This window comes from Anastrepha ludens, chromosome 6 (genome assembly GCF_028408465.1).
Source record: "Anastrepha ludens isolate Willacy chromosome 6, idAnaLude1.1, whole genome shotgun sequence".
Classification (NCBI taxonomy): domain Eukaryota; kingdom Metazoa; phylum Arthropoda; class Insecta; order Diptera; family Tephritidae; genus Anastrepha; species Anastrepha ludens.
Window position 1 is genome coordinate 53,512,724 of NC_071502.1, and position 15,448 is coordinate 53,528,171.

General features: G+C 36.7%; 1 protein-coding gene across 4 annotated transcripts in view; it reads left to right on the forward strand.

Annotated features, from left to right (window-relative positions):
- The first annotated feature begins 4,213 nt into the window (after positions 1 to 4,213).
- Positions 4,214 to 15,448, forward strand: part of LOC128868591 (apoptosis-stimulating of p53 protein 1) — a 159,927-nt gene continuing 148,692 nt past the window's right edge. The window contains exon 1 of one of the 4 annotated variants that reach the window (XM_054110865.1): positions 4,214 to 4,327. The gene's annotated coding sequence lies outside the window, so the exon portion shown is untranslated. Of the gene's footprint in view, positions 4,328 to 15,248 lie in introns of those variants that run through there. The other 3 variants (XM_054110863.1, XM_054110862.1, XM_054110864.1) reach the window with 3 other exon arrangements.

The window sequence follows — 15,448 nt, forward strand, 5'->3', positions numbered from 1 at the left end:
TCTAAAACAAATTCTGATGTCCCCCAATTTGGGTCGAACTTTTAGTGTCTTTTGTGGTGAGGCAAAAAAATCGCCCATTGCTCTATGAAAATCATATTCTAGGGATCAAAATAAGAAACTTTGCCGAAGGAACCATACCTCTAAAACAAATTCTGATGTCCCCCAATTTGGGTCGAACTTTTTAGTTTATTTTCTCATGTAAAGGCCAAAAATGGTGATATTTTGAAATGATTGTATGGGGAACCCCCCAGGGGAGTTCCAGGGGGTGTGCCACTGGCATGGGTGGATCGGCCGTCCAAAGTTAGTGGGGGTCGGTCACACATTTGGACTCGATTGGATCACTCTAAATGGGTCAAAGTCGGATTTTTTGTTCGACCCAAATTGGGGGCCATCAGAATTCGATTTAGAGGTATGGTTCCTTCGGCAAAGTTTCTAATTTTGATCTCTAGAATACGATTTTCACAGAGCAATGAGCGATTTTTAAATCAACCCGCCCTACTACACACGGTTTGAGTACTCAAGTCAAAATGATTGGTGCTTTTTAATTTTCTAGTATTTTTAAGTCTAAACATTTCTCTGAATTTCTCATCTCGGCTAGAAAATTTCGCAATGTGTACAAAATTTCCTCTTTTATATTGGCCGTTGCTTAAATATTTTCGTTACATTTGGTTAGAAAATTTTTGTGTTATTTTCTTGTGCCTACGTATGGAGCAATCGTAAATTTATTTATATTTATTTATAGTATTTATACTTGCACACTTGTGATCAAGTTGATTGTAATTTTGTTCACATAACGGTGCAAAAATTTTTACTACGTTTCTATTTTTTTTTAACTTCCAAAAATTCAATAAAAAAAGTATAATTCATTCTAAAATAAAAATAAAAAAAATCATCAAATTTTCATTAAAATTTCAAACTTTTTACTTAAAAAAATTACAAAATTTCTACTATGCAGATTAATTGACCATAAAATTTTTGTATTATAAATTCCGAGCTTGAAGCTCAAAACTCGCGTTAGATTTTGACCTTGGCGGTCCTGTGGATTTTTTCAAAATAAAAAGAAAATGTCCAACTTAGGTGTTTATTTAGTGGAAAATATTTGAGTTCGAAATGTGGCAACTGTTGACTTGCGCAGGAAATCATGTAGCACCTTACAGTGGCTGTCAAATGTATTGTGGAACGTGTTCATGCTCAATGAACATTATTGCTAAAGTAAATTGGTAGATGGTATTTGCTACATTCTTTCGCTCTTAGTTAGAATTTTAGCCACTTCCTTATTTGTTTTCGCCACATTTTTCCTGTTTTTGATTGCTGCTATTGTTGACTATTTTTAATCAACCAAATGTATTAATTTTAAACCGTTAAGTACACATCGCAAGTGCATGAATATTTGTTCTATTTATTGACTTCTAATATGGCGAACAATACGAAGCACGCAAGCCATCGGAAGTATTGTGTGGTCCAACGGAAGTATACGCGTATTTCGTGGTTCATGTCTGTGCTTTGCATACCTGCGGCGAGTTAATTTACAAACCACATTTTCTAAACCTATGGCTTTCAAACTGTGCTTAGTCTGTGACACTCAAATATTAATATCCACATATACATACACATATTGAAATTTTATAAGATGTGTAGCTGAATGGCAGTGACTAGAAAGTATTTTCACTGTGAAACTCTGACTATTTTCAAAATGAAGGTTGCAAAATATACCCCACTTCAAAACGGTGGTACACCACTGTTTTTAATTAAAATTTATAGAAAGATTTTTGGCATGTACTTCCTTAAATTCTAATAAATAAAGAGCAAATTTAAAGCTCCTGAAAAATCTCATTAATTTATTTAAAAAACATGGCTTGCATTTGTGGTGAAAACTTTGTGAAATTCTTATATAAAGTTTGAAACGTGGGCTCGTACAGTTTCCGCTAGAAAATGAGCTATACTTTTACAAAAAAAAAGACTAAAAAACAAAAGAAAATAGTCCAAACTGATTAAAATGTACATATATACATATGTACACACACATACATATGTATGTATGCGTCTATCTTCAATGGATTATTTGAGCCAATCGAAAATGACTTGATCCGATAGGAAGTTTTTAATGGTAAAGAAGGTGGAAGATTGTGTGTATGGTTAAGTGAAACTGATTCAACTTGAACTTGAATCGCCTGACGCCTCCTCATATTCGAGATTATAAAATATTTGGATTTGTGTGTCAAGCTACGAGCTCAGTCTTCAGATCGCAATACGTCTCTGCTTGTATATTTTTCCTTCTTTCGCTAGAAAGAGTTTTTTAATAGTTCACTGAACATAATTGAGTATAATTCGAAAAGTTAATGAAATCCCATTATGAAATTTTAAGGGATTACTGAGCATTGGTCCATTTTCTTCTTATTCTTAAAAGCTTAACAAAACGCTCGTGGTAACCGGTGCCAATTGGACACCCCAAAGGACACTAAGTAGTTCTACACTCTCATAAATGCTTCCCAAAAACAAAATTAAATGGCTTTCAAAAACTCGCTACAAAAATTTTCAACTTTGAATAAATCTCCAAATTAGCTGTTTTTCAACTTTTTTGAACTTACTTCTTCAAGCCTGGAAATAGAGCAATTTACAGAAAATTTTCCCAGCCCCTAAAACCAGTCCGGATGTCAGAGAGAAGAACCCGAAACCCTGTTTCTTTATATTTGACCCTCAGTTTTCACATATAATGATTTCTTGTGTATAAAATTGACTGTCGCACAGTATTATACATACATACCTATGAAGAGATTGTTTAAGTAGAGGGAATTTGCTCGTGAATTCCTTTTGAATGGCTTCCCGCACATATCTGTGTTCAATTTGGCAGCTTGGATAAGGCGTACTCTCGTAATGCTCCTACACTCCTACACTAAAGTCCATCTATAAAAAGATTTTCCGATTTGGTAGTATAAACTTAGATCAAATATCAGCCGAAGTTCTTTAGCAATGATAAACTGGTCCCCAGAATTATCACTAATATAAATAGTGACCCTCGCACTCTCTTATCATGCCAGCTTAATCAGAGCTTCATATTAAGGGATGACTATACATATGTACATATGCAGTTCACAGCGTCATATGACACCTTCAGCAGTGTTTTTATCCGCTAACTAAAACCCATAATTCCCCCATACTTAATACTATGTTTTAAAGGAATGTTTAAATGTATAACTAACACTCAAAAATATATCGTTTTATAATCTTCATTCACCGCATTGGTTTCGCAATGACGTTACTTTACACTTCTATTTAAATAAGCGATATTTTTCTAATACTGCAAATTAGTTGGCAACGCGACCATATTTTTTATATGCAATAAGCAGTTTGCACATGTGTAGTTGTGATGCTAACGCAAAAAGGGAGAATTTACATTGATAGGTAAACATGTAGTAAATACAGACACACTAACACGAAATACAGGTGCGATAGAGTGCCAAAGCAACCATACATACGGGTATACTCTAAAGAGAGTGAGAACATCGCACTTACCTGAGACTGAGAAAAGGTTGATAACCACAAAAAATTCAAAGCATCAACGACTGGCTACACCAACGACACGAATGTTTTAGCTCGAAGCGAACTGGCACGAAAAGGCAGGCAACGGCAACAACAGCAAATTTAGCAGCTAATGTTGGCTTACAAAAATTTAACGATCATGCAGCCGAGAGTGAGTATGGCCGTTATTGACATTTACCGATTCGGCACCTATGCGAATAAGTTTCGCCTGTTGGTGTTTCGTGGGAAAAATTGATTGCGCGAGCATTTCGTGTCGAGCAGGCCATTCGTGAGCGCGCCAGATACATGGGAAAGAGCGTCATTGCCTAAAACGTGCTCGTAAGATCGGTGGAGAACTGAAATATATGGGAACTGAATAAAATGAGACTTGAAAATGATTAGAAGTGTAGGAGTATTATGAATTATAGCAGAGTATGTCGGCAGCATTTGGATAGCACTTAGCAGCAGTCTCTTACGATGGCGCTTTAGTTAATTTGATACGCCTTTAAAGAAAAGTGTATTGAGCGGCGACGCTACTTGCTCTTTGTACACTCACTCACACACATATGTAAGTGCATATACCGCTGAGCGGCATATCTGCTTGCTGTCTAGCTGGCTGGTTGATTGTTTGAGTTGACGTTGACGGTGAGCTCGCCTAAGTCGAAGTATGGCTCAGACAGTTTTCCAACGCATTTACCTGTTTGCGGACGTGTTTTACGGAGTATTGTTGCACGAAGTTAGAGCGTGTGCGCGCGTTACCAATTTGGTGTTTTTGAGGCAGGCCCGCTTACTGTCTACTTATGTTAAGGTGTGTGTACATGTGTGCAGTTGTATGTAATGTACTACATATATAAATGAATTTGGTTTTAGTTGTGTGTGTGTGTATGTGTGTCGCTTTGGGGACCCAAAGAAATATGTAGACGCGAGACGCCGCGCATTTAATTGAAGAAAAAATTAAGAAAACATGAAAAGATGTAGCTGATGAGAAGCGTTGAAGGTGAAAAAGTGTAAAAAATTCCAAAAGTAGGCGTAACACAAAAATGCAAAAAACACTAAACAGAGTTATATTATATATTTATTTTGCCGCATCGAATATGTATACGTACATATATGTATAAGAATATACATATGTATGTACATACAAATGCACAACGTTTAACATTTTCAACTCAACGGTTTCTCAATGACGCAGTGCAATTAAACAAGTTTTTATTTTGGAAGATACAAGCACAGGAAGAGTTGTAGAAAAGGCAGTTAAACTAAACGCGAGTGGATAAAAGCAAGAAAAATAACATAAGTGATAAATAAGTGGTGGAAAAGGTGTCGAAAAAGTGGCCGAATAGGGAAATAAGTAATAATTGGTAGTCATTGTGTTTAGAAAATTTCATAAAGCATTCGAAAAATTAAGAAATTTCGGTAGGAACGGCAAAAACGCCAGAAATTCCTGAGTGTGGTTAGCAAGCGTGCATTCTTCTGTGTAAATATGTGTGCATGTACAGGCATACACACTTGCATACATACCATAATGATTACACAAATGTCAGTGAGCATGTGTGCAATTTGAACCGCGCCTGTGTATTGGTTGCTATGGCAGTTAACAACGCTGAAAAGTGACGTCGTTGAAACCTATAAATAACAGCTAAAAAAATTCAAAAAAGCCTTTACACGTACATTTGTACATACATACATGCATGCTTACATGTGTGCAAAGAAGTTTCGAAGCTAAGATATATGTATGTATGTGTGTATGTATGTATAAAAAAATCTATTAAATTTCAAAATTATAAATAATTAACGAAGAATAAAAACAAAATTAAGCAAAGTTTAAGACCAAAAAAAACAAAAATAATCCAATCAATATAATCATCGCTTACTTCCTACAATTACTTCAAATCGTTAAAAAAAATCACAGCATTTAATTTCAACTAAAAGCAAGCGAATACACCAATGGCACCAAGCTATAGAGTTCCATCAGCACCATCACAGCATCAACTCCATCGGTTGGCAGCGCTATCTAGCGCTCACCGCAGCGCAGCGGCCGTAAAGTTTTCAAACTATCAGCTTAACGCTCTTTGGTATATTGTATTTCAGCGAATTGTGCGGCCATCAATCGAGCGCTTCACTTCACTAATCTTCACTCCACATTTGCGCCAACTCACCGACCCTGCATTCCCCCTTTGCAACTTTTTTTCTCTACCATTACTACTACTCACCTCACCACACATGGCAGCGCACCGCATCGCATCGCGTTACAAACAGAGATTTGCTCTTGAAAAATCAACATCAAACCGCCGCGACTACGAAAACGGTATAAACGTGATTTTTTTCGGTTTTTTTCTTTTGCTTTTGCGAAATGCGAGCTGTAAGCCGCGAGATGCGAAATGAACTGGAAATCGCTGTGTTTGTTTGTGTGTGTTTACGCTTGATTGCGCGGTTGGTTGTCCGCTCTTGGATGTCGCAATGATACGTGCGGTGTTTGCGGCGGTTTTTAGTTTTTGTAATACTGAGATGAAGTTGGTCATTATCGTGTCGGTGTTCGTACTGGCTAACTGATCTGCCTTGTTTTCTCTGATGTTGGCTAGCGGTGCTAGCTGAAGATTTTCTGAGACAGTTTACCGCAGTATTTTCATTTATTAATGAATTTTCATGCCTACCTTGATCTTACAGTTGTGGGTTTCACTAAAGTTAAAGAAACTAATGGCCGCCTCCTCAATTCATTATTCCATTTCATTTGCTGGCTACTTAATCTTCTTCAATTTATATACCAAGTCTCTGTTAGTAAAGCTGGTCGTCTATTCGAACATCGCAGTGAATTTAAGGAACTCCCTTATGCATTTTTTTATGCATACACGACTTACAACCTAGAATGGTACAGGCCGTATCTCAAATAGCACATCTGAATCTGAAATTGATCAAAAGTTAGTTAGTTACCGTGGTTTCATCGGGTTATGAGACATTTGTGTATGAGGTTTTGGGCTCAAGCACATCATTTGCATGCTTTTGGATCTCTTTACATTATCCTTCTCCTGACATTATTCTGCATTTTTCTTTCTTATTTTTATTTTTTTCTTACTTTTACATAAATCTAAACAAGTCTTAAGTCAAGTTCTCTGACTTCTTCATCTCAATATAACGCGTCCGAAGCTGCAGATTCATGATCCCCATTATCTTCAACTCTTCACACCTTCGAATATTGAAGAAGTATGTGTTTGAGGTTGGCTCTTACTTTTTCTTAAGAACTGTCATAAGCAGCCGAACTTACTGGTAACATTTTTGGATTCTTTTTACGCATATACAAAAATCGTCTTCTTACCTTATTCGCCTTGGAGTAATGGACCCATAGTTTCCATGTCGTACGGTTTAAACGTACCCATTACTATTTGTAGACTAACTGAAAGCAAATAATTTCATCAACATCATTATGAATATGAGAGAGACCCATTCCTCATGTGTAGCATTTGTTAACTATTTATGAAGGTTTTAGATAACCTTCTGTGCGTGTGTCCGGCAGTATTAAAAATGCGTTTAAAATTCCTGGAAGCCCCACAGTTTGAGCGTCTGGAGAACGTCGCAAAAGCGGATCTCCCCGTTCTGCTTAAATTCGCCAAATGCGCTAACATCCTACATGTTGTTTACTTTCAGTATTCATAGAGGTCGGTCTCCATCTGGTATCGCTAGGGAAAAAAGGTCTATGCGTGGCTTAGTGCCAAACAGGCTAACCTAACCTAACCTATGAAGGTTTTATTATGAGGAACGCATTTTCCTGCTATTGGGCCATTAAAGTCGCTAGTTCAAATTATGGAAGAGATTACTGACATCTTTATTTTGCTCTGAGTTTTTGAAGGATCCAGTCTGATTACGAATTGTGGAGATTTAAGAATCGATTTAAGTTCGATCGAAAGCCACTTTAAAATTATAATCTAAAGCGTACCATTGGATGGCGCAGGGATACATTCTTCATTAGAACTTGAAATCCATTATCTCTGATGATAGTTCTTAGTAAGCTTGTGAGCGCATTTCTTCTAGACAAAGCAATAATAGGTGGTAAAATCTGTCTCTATTAAACATTTTTTTTCTACTTAATTTGTAATTTTTTTTCTACTTACATTCAATTGATCAAACCTATGTATAAGCTGAAATCCATATTTCAACGAATTATTTTTCTCAAATCCTCCCACTCATAAAACGGACTGCTCTCTCTGCACAAAAACAACATGTGTGCTTTGTTTGAAAATCACCACTAATTCGTCATTAAAACGAAAACGATTATGTTTCGCATTACAATTAATTTTATTCTCTTCTAAATAATCTCCATGGCAACCCATACATATTCGTATCCCTCTTCCAATCTTTCCACCTTTCAAAGCCCTTTTCGAATCAACTTTTGATACTTGGAACTCTCCTTTCTTATCTTTTCTAATACTCTCGAGTATACTGACTTGTCTCAAAATACTTTCCACGATTAGGTAACTTCAGTTGTATCAAAATAGGTAATGAAGTCCATAACAGTTAAATATATGGGTTACGGAGCGGCAATAAGGTGGTTTTGGTTAAATATGCGGATGCAGGATGTGAAAGAAAATATACAAAATCATAATTTTTGATCGACTTTATGGCTATATTTCATGTTTTAGATCTTCTGAGTACCGTCACTCCGTTAATTGTTGCTTCGTCTCGATATAGTGTTGGTAGGCCGAGGTTTCAAGACATTCCAGCACCAGTTTTGATGTAACCTAGAAAGAGTTAAAAGCCTTGATTTTTGTCTGACTATTAGTATTAGCGGGTATACTTTGCTCTTGCGTAGACTTCCGCTTGACATATGGTTTTATTCTTGCCTAGCGCTCCCTGCATCTTATGAGGTATCCGTCCGTGTACTATGCAACCATGTTGTGGTTTATCTTGTAGGTTTTAAGTGGCCGTCGTAGTCGAATGGATTGGTTCGTGACTACCATTCGGGAGTGCTCTAGGTTACTCCACTTGTGCAACAATATCAAGACGCCCACCACAAATAGGGGGGGAGCTCGGCCGAAAATCGAACGTAGAAGTGTACGCGGCAATTATTTATTTATTCATTTTTATTTTAGATTACTCTATCCAAGTCTTTTTACTTCAGTTCAGTCATTACGCGTTTGAAAAAACTGAACATCGGGAACAACATGTTCCATGGCCTTGAGATCTCAGGGGTTAATTCCGCAAGAACTCTAAACTTCCTGCGGCTTTGCCGAGCACCTGAGCTAATGGTACCTTTGGTTATTCTTAGTATGTCCCTTCTGCCTTGAGGGGATCGTTTTGTTTTTAATCGTTTTTCTGTTTTTTGTTAATTTCCTCTACCAACTTCCCACCAGTTGTCCTCAACACTTTCCCATCCCAACAAAACAGTTTAGACGCCTCGTCACCTGCCTACTTCAATAAATGCACAGTTCACTGCTACAAGCATCCGTCCGTTCAACAAGTAACCAACTTAACCGCCAACCGCCTATTTGTTCATCCGCCCATCCGTTATTCATCCGGTCATTGAAACGCTCAAATGACTAGTATGCGTATTAATGGCTGTTGGCCATCTTGTCTATTGGCTATTGATTAGCGGCGACACATTCACTAACCAATTCATTTGATGGTGGACCACAATACAAATAAGTAGGCTGGCTGGTTGACTAAGTGACTTTTATAGAGTGGCGGAAAGGCAGTTTGGTGGTATGGCTGTATGGCGGATTGCGTGAACGTTGGTCTCCTTAATAGAATGGGCAGATATACAGACATATTTGTTTAAATTTATGCAGTTGCAATAAATGTTCTGTTCACTATACGGATGGATGGATGGATGAATGTACGAGGTTATAGCTTGTTGCGCTGCTGGAAAGAAAGCTTTGCATGTATGTATGCATGCACATAGACATACATATACATGTATGCATTGCAGAATTGAAAGTGGGATAAATGGATGGATGGATTGGATTGATTGCGCGAATGACTCTTAAATCAGTACTGTTTGTGAACAGTTTGAGTTGATATATTGAGAGTTTATTCGATGATACATAGAAACCGGAGCGTTTGGTTTCCTCCACTAAGTTGCCTAGTTATCGTGCCTATTACCTCGATTCGATACATATTTATGGTTGATTGCTTGACAGTTGCCGCTTGAGTGATTAACTTCGCCATCAACATTGGCGAAGCGATATCGTTGACCGATCTTGAATTGCAGCAATGAAACGGCGCAAAACTGGCCTGTCGCGATGAAAAGTCGCCAAACAACCGAGTATCACAATTTTTGCAAAATATACAATACCTACAAGCATGCCCATACATATGTATGTATGTACATATGTGCTGCTACCAGTGTTGTTGTTGTTTTTTGTAATTGCTCTTGTTTTAATAGACGACTTGAATTTCAGCTACAACTGTCGTGTATGCTCCATTAATGAATGTGTGTAGATGTATTTGTTTGCATGTACGAGTATAGTCACCAGCCAGCATGCGTTCCACTCCATTTCCCTATTGCTATGCGCGAACGTCAAGATCGTTGTTAACCAGAGGAACAACAGGCAGAAGAAGAAGAAGAAGCAACGGGATAGCGACGATATATTACTGCAAACACACGTGCACACATTTACAAATACATGCATACATAAATATTGGAGTAATGAAAATAATCATCACGACAACAACTCCAAGTAGAAGTAAAAACTCTAAACAGCGCTCGGCCGCTCTGCTGCTTTTCTTGTTGCTCAGCTCATTTTAGCTTTGCAGTCTCTGCCTAAGCCGACGTTCGCATTGGAATGTGCTGCTGGCATCAACACAACATTGTTGCTATTGCCCATGTGATGTCGCTCCACTATGCGCTCTCAGTGTCTGTACATCTCTCGATTACAGCCAACCCAGCGTAGCGCAGCTTCCACACACGCGCTCCCAACTGTTGCTTTTCAATGGACTCCACACATTCCAGTTTTTGTTGTTGCCGATCTGGTTGTTGGCTGAATTTGCTACGTTCACTGTCATCTACTGGTTTTCATTGTTGTATTGCTCTTCTTTATTTTTGTTGTTAGTATTTTTTTTTTTTTTGGTATTGTTTATGACGTCGCAGTCGTCAACATCGCTATGCTGCTCTTCTTAGCATGCCCACATTTTGCTTGGGATTCAGTGATTTTGCTCTGCTCAATGTTGACAGCCGCAAGCAATATTGCCAACACAGGCAACAATAAAAATTACAACAATCGGTAAACGGCCAACAACAAATGATTTGAATGACTCCTCGCCGCCAACAACCGCTAGCGAATGGTTTGGTTGTTTTTGCGTGAGCTGTGGTCGCAACTCTGAGCTCTGGGCTCTGAGCTGCGATAGAAGCGGAGGCAAAAAAGACAAAACAAAAAAACTAAATCTTCAATGCAATGTGAATGTGATTTTTCAATTGTTTGTGGGTGCGGAGCTCATGGAGAGGAACAGTCAAAGGGAAACGTTGGTTTGTGGCAGCCAAACCAATTGTAAGGCAAGCGAGTGACATACCACGCTTCGTAAAAGGAAATAAATGAGAAGGAAGCAGTAAAGTACCGACGTTGTGACAGACGTAGGCAGCCCAATAATAAATAAAATAAAGAAAAGACGGCGCGCAACAATAATGTAATATAAGCAACAATATATATACCTATATACACATGCTTATACATACATATGTATATACCTCAAACACCAACCATGGGAAATAAAACAACCGCAATGCAAAGTGAAAGAAAAAAATGCAAAACAACATAAGCTACCAAATACAATGGGAGCTATGGTACAACAAAACCGACAACCGCTAAGCAAAGTAAAGGAAACAAACCACGAACTTCCTCCCTTTGTTGCTAAATTAATTGTTGCTATTTTTTATTTTCTCTTTTCTAATAATGGGGTTAACATGAGCTTATGTTTGTTTTTACTTTAGAAATCTCCTACAAAGTTTTGCTGTGACTCATTGTGGGATTTGGTGATACTATTTTCATCTCTAACAACTCACTTACTTGAATCGCTTATATAACCACTCAAAAACTCCTAATCAGACAATCCTTTACTTTGCGAGTCTAAGGGTCGTCAGTCTGTTCAATCAATTATTCAGAACTTAATCAGGAAAACGGAATCCTATTCGGAATTTGGCTAAAAACGCGCTTTTCAATGTGCGCTTAGCGCTCATTTGTCAGTTAGCTTCGGTTTGAATTTATCGTAAGATAGGTTGTTGGTTAGCCATAAATTAAAACAGAAGTTTGCTAATTAACACAATTAAATACATACATTCAGCAAACTCGTTGCCCTACGTTAAAGATGAACAGTGGGGTCATGAAACCCTGGAGCAAACATATCATTTTACATGGGGTTCTCTGGTAGACTCCCAGACTTTTTTCTTTTTTATATAAGTTCCCGAATTTGGTACTTCACTCAGCTATTGAATTGGCAATATTAAGCAAAATACTTCTTCTATACTTGCCATCGGAAGATGCCACATCAACCCTTCTATACATAATTAGTCATGCTAAGTACCAGAGCCAGCGGTGGCACTGTGACTTAATTCGTTAAAGCAAGTCGTTTTTCTCATTCTTGGCCGTGATACATCAGCAGTCGACTCTGGGCTCAAGATTTACACTGAACCAGAATATTAAAATGTGTGTGGTACACAAAAGGTATCTTCTAATAGAAATCTCTAAACGACAGTCAGCGGCAAATCTCCGAGTGTCATGCACTCGTTTTGTCTGGAATATTAAGTCGTCTACATCTTGAAGAAGATACTGGGCGTATCAACCTTTACTAATATAGTATTATCAGGTAGGGTTCTTCTTAAAGCTCATACATCTCATTATTAATCGGTTGAGTTATTTACTGTCCCTGTTTTTTATTCGTCGCATCTTAGTAATTTAATTTCCAAGTCAGTCCAAGTACTTTTGGGTTAGGCTCATTACGCGTTAATATAGATTTTAGAATAACGTTATAGTCGGCATTCATGTTGATCTCCCTTTGTAGATGAATTGCTCAACTACTTCGCAAAATCTTGCTCTGAAACACTTCACTATTTTAGTCATTAGCCCAACAATAGTTGCATGTAACCTTGCTGTCAATTTCATTTTCACCAAGTCCTACTTAGCGAAGATATGAATAGTTCGCTCATTGTAAACAGTTTATGAAAGTAGAAAATAGAAAAGAAGGAGTTGCACACATATCCTCTTCGCCCACTTAGGTTCAAGATGGGATGGAGGATGCCATGACAGCTTGATTAAAAGCTTAATGAGTCTAGAATTAATATGTCTTTTAAGTTATTATCCTGAGTTAGATTGAGTTAGATTTGCTAAAAGTGGTAACTTTAGAAGCCGAAGCCCAATTCTACGCAGTGCGAGGCAGTTTAAGAGGAGACGGATAGATTATTCTTCCCCATCGTTTTTACAGCTTCTACAAAATGGTCCACATAGTGTTTTTTTAATCATATGTGCTGTTCACAAAAATCTTGAATGAAAGTCTAGAAATCTTGAATGAAAGTCAGTATCGTATCTCCGCGGAACGAATTGTACTGTTTTACGCTTCAACAACGTTCGGAAATATTGTCAACTTATGTCCAAAGTCAAAGTAGAAAGTACGAAGATTACGAATTTGACAGAATCAACTATTTTGAGTGATGTCAGCACAGAAAATAAGTAAACTTTTCGAATTTTGTGATTTTTAAATTAAATTAAATCAATTAAAATGCTGCATATTAAATTGTGAAAGCACGAATTATAAAAATGCCTACAAATGCAGTTTTTTTCTTCGCTTTCGGCGATCCTCGGGTCTTATTTAAGTTTATAGCATCAGCAGCTAAGCTGACGTAGTCATAGGTTTTTATTTTTTTTAATTTTTAATTTTTTTTTTTTTATTTGAAAATTGGAAAAGTAATGAATTACAATCACAATGAAATTAAAAAGCATTAGCGACTAGGCCATCAGCTTAATTCAATTTTGTACCTTTTTCCTACTATTTTCGTTTCAATTATCTTCATCGCTTACAATAATCTAACCTAACTTTTCAATTTTATTTACGAATCTGCGCTCTTTTGACGCTCCCTTATCTTATCAAATAACACAACTACTGTGTCGGCACGGCAAAATTACGCTGTTTTTTCCACCTTAATCTTAGTAATTATTCTGGACGTAATCCACGAATACAGAACATCAAGAGAATACAGAACATGCAGTGAGGCCTTCCGAAAACCGCGAAAAAAATGGCGCGTTTGACAATTGAGTGATGTCAGTACAAAAAATCAGCAAACCTTTCTGTGCAAGTGTATGTGTGGACTATTTATTCATTCTTGGCTCCTCATTTACTCTCGCTGGTTCTTCCTCTTTTTTTGTTTGTTTATTTTGCGTACTGGCGTCATAGCCCATGGAAAGGTACACTATGTCTTCATTGAATCTTTTTCCTTTCCTGCACGGAAAATTCCAAAAATCTATTTGCCTATACTTATATAATCAATAATGAGCTGCGCTTTATCACTCTCTCACTTCCTGCATTTCTCTTTGTCGATCATGCGGCGCTTTCTATTTTTTTGTTATTTCTTGAAGCGGGGGTGGATGCCATAAGTGCTATCAGATTTTTATTATTCTTTTCGTCGTTTTTTACGCCTACTCGAGTGTAATAAAAAGGAAGGAAACGCAATAAAAACAACAATAAAAGAAAACAACCGACTGCGTCAATTTGACAATTGAGTGCTCGTATACACGCATGTGTGCGGCTGCGTGTACCCTGCAGGAATAACAATTGGCTCCGGAGTAATGTGCTTCTGCGTGATTTTAGAAGTGTGACTGGTGCGTGCATGATGGTTTCCCTATTAACAATTGGTGAATTTTACACCACTATGTCTTAGGCAGTGTTAATCGCCCACGCCTGCTTGTGGTTTGAAACTAGTACTCGTTCGGAACTACATAGTTTTAAACTAAACTTTAAATCTACAATACCTACGTACCTGCAGTAGTAGAAATTTTAGAGTACCAGCGTAACATTTAGGGCCTATGTTTGATTCAGGGGGGGCGAAAAACAATTTTCTATTTAACATTTTCAAAGCTTTGTATTTTTTGTAATATTTTTAATTTCGTGAAATTTTTTAAAATTTCTAAAAAAATTTTAATTTAATAAAAAAAATTTTAATGTAGTAAAAATTTTAATTTGGTAATTTTTTTTTTTTTTATTTAGTAAACATTTTTTTTTTAATTTAATAATTTTTTTTTTTTAATTTAGTAAATTTTTTTTTTAATTTAGTAAAACAATTTTTTTTTTTAATTTTTTTTTGATGTAGTAAAAAATTCTTTTTTTTAATTGTTTTTTTAATTTAGTAAAAAAAAATTTAATTTAGTAAAAAAAAATTTATTTGGATATTATTCATTTTGAAAACATTTTTTTTTTTGTAACTAGTGTGCTTCCATTTAACACTTATAATAAAATTTTTCTAATTTTTAGCTTTGTTTAATTTGTTTAAATTTTTCTTTAATTTCGATGCTTTTTTTGTTGTTTTTTTTTTTTTTTTTGTGATTACTCTTTTGTAACTTATAACTTTGATAGTTTACGCTTTATTGGCATTCAAATGTGACATATTAATTTCACACAGGGATGTCATATGTGGCAAAGTGGTGCATAATTGGTTAAATCGCACTAGTTCTGAAACAGAATCTAATTTCACCTCCTCACGCTTTCCTGCCCGGTATGTACGAAGGAAAAATTAAAGAAATCAAGCAAGTCAAGCAATTGAGACAAACGTGAGCGCAACTCTGAATTGGGACTGCATTTCATAGTTTGTGAATTTCCGATGATCTTGCCGATTGCCGTCAGTTGCATAGAAGGCAATAGTTGATGTGGTGCTCGTACAAAATATGGTGTTCCTAAGATGCTAAAACAGTATGTATCATATATATATGAACATATCTGAAGTAAGAAAAGGGAAAAT